This window comes from Arachis hypogaea, chromosome 17 (assembly GCF_003086295.3).
Source record: "Arachis hypogaea cultivar Tifrunner chromosome 17, arahy.Tifrunner.gnm2.J5K5, whole genome shotgun sequence".
Lineage (NCBI taxonomy): Eukaryota > Viridiplantae > Streptophyta > Magnoliopsida > Fabales > Fabaceae > Arachis > Arachis hypogaea.
In genome coordinates this window covers 99,978,298-99,980,531 of record NC_092052.1, presented here as the reverse complement: position 1 = coordinate 99,980,531, position 2,234 = coordinate 99,978,298, and the positions used below count along the sequence as shown (strand labels likewise).

At 40.5% G+C, this 2,234-nt stretch overlaps 1 non-coding gene across 1 annotated transcript; it reads right to left on the bottom strand.

Moving 5' to 3' along the window:
* Positions 1–590: 590 nt before the first annotated feature.
* On the bottom strand, positions 591–698 carry LOC112768620 (small nucleolar RNA R71). Its single transcript, XR_003186026.1, has one exon. It is a non-coding gene; the product is annotated as a small nucleolar RNA R71 (small nucleolar RNA).
* Positions 699–2,234: the final 1,536 nt, after the last annotated feature.

Below are 2,234 nucleotides of genomic sequence, written 5' to 3'. Positions count from 1 at the left end.
ATACTGTGGTAAAAAGGATCCCTATTATTATTATTTTTCTGTTTCCTCTTTTTCATATGAGCAGGAGCAAAGACAAGAATATTCTTGTTGAAGCAGATCTAGAACCTGAAAGGACTCTGAAGAGGAAACTAAGAGAAGCTAAATTACAACAATCTAGCAAGCACCTTTCAGAAATTTTCGAACAAGAAGAGGAGATGGCAGCCGAAAATAATAATAATGCAAGGAGGATGCTTGGTGACTTTACTGCACCTAATTCCAATTTACATGGAAGAAGCATCTCCATCCCTACCATTGGAGCAAACAATTTTGAGCTGAAACCTCAATTAGTTTCTCTGATGCAGCAGAACTTCAAGTTTCATGGACTTCCATCTGAAGATCCTTTTCAGTTCTTAACTGAATTCTTGCAGATATGTGATACTGTTAAGACTAATGGAGTAGATCCTGAAGTCTACAGGCTCATGCTTTTCCCTTTTGCTGTAAGAGACAAAGCTAGAGTATGGTTGGACTCTCAACCTAAGGATAGCCTGAACTCTTGGGATAAGCTGGTCAAGGCATTCTTAGCCAAGTTCTTTCCTCCTCAAAAGCTGAGTAAGCTTAGAGTGGATGTTCAAACCTTCAGACAGAAAGAAGGTGAATCCCTCTATGAAGCTTGGGAGAGATACAAAGAACTGACCAAAAAGTGTCCTTCTGACATGCTTTCAGAATGGACCATCCTGGATATATTCTATGATGGTCTATCTGAATTGGCTAAGATGTCATTGGATACTTCTACAGGTGGATCCATTCACCTAAAGAAAACGCCTGCAGAAGCTCAAGAACTCATTGACATGGTTGCTAACAACCAGTTCATGTACACTTCTAAGAGGAATCCTGTGAGTAATGGGATGCCTCAGAAGAAGGGAGTTCTTGAAATTGATACTCTGAATGCCATATTAGCTCAGAATAAAATATTGACTCAGCAAGTCAATATGATTTCTCAGAGTCTGAATGGAATGCAAGCTGCATCCAACAGTACTCAAGAGGCAGCCTCTGAAGAAGAAGTCTATGATCCTGAGAACCCTGGCAGAGGTAAATTACTTAGGTGAACCTTATGGAAACACCTATAACTCATCATGGAGAAATCATCCAAATTTCTCATGGAAGGATCAACAAAAGCCTCAACAAGGCTTTAATAATGGTGGAAGAAATAGGTTTAACAATAGTAAACCTTTTCCATCATCCACTCACCAACAGACAGAGAACTCTGAAAAAAATACCTCTAATTTAGCAAACTTAGTCTCTGATCTATCTAAGGCCACTGTAAGTTTCATGAATGAAACAAGGTCCTCCATTAGAAATTTGGAGGCACAAGTGGGCCAGCTGAGTAAAAGGATCACTGAAATCCCTCCTAGTACTCTCCCAAGTAATACAGAAGAAAATCCAAAAGGAGAGTGCAAGGCAATTGAATTGATCACCATGGCCGAACCTGTAAAGGAAGGAGAGAATGTGAATCCCAAGGAGGAAGACCTCCTGGGACGTCTAGTGATCAATAAGGAGCTTTCCTCTGAGGAACCAACGGAATCTGAGACTCATCTAGAGACCATAGAGATTCCATTGAACTTCCTTATGCCATTCATGAGCTCTGATGAGTATTCATCTTCTGAAGAGAATGAGGATGTTACTGAAGAGCAAGTTACCAAGTACCTTGGTGCAATCATGAAGCTGAATGCCAAATTATTTGGTATTGAGACTTGGGAAGATGAACCTCCCTTGTTCACTAATGAACTGAGTGATCTGGATCAACTGACATTGCCTCAGAAGAAACAGGATCCTGGAAAGTTCATAATACCTTGTACCATAGGCAACATGATCTTCGAAAAGGCTTTGTGTGACCTTGGTTCAGGGATAAACCTCATGCCCCTCTCTGTAATAGAGAAACTGGGAATCTATGGGGTACAAGCTGATAAAATCTCATTAGAGATGGTAGACAATTCAAGAAAACAGGCTTATGGACAAGTAGAGGATGTGTTAGTAAAGGTTGAAGGCCTTTACATCCCTGCTGATTTCATAGTCCTAGATACTGGGAAGGATGAGGATGAATTCATCATCCTTGGAAGACCCTTCCTAGCCACAACAAGAGCTGTAATTGATGTTGACAGAGGTGAACTAGTCCTTCAATTGAATGAGGACTCCCTTGAGTTTAAAACTCAAGGACATCCTTCTGTAAACATGGAAAGGAAGCATGAAAAGCTTCT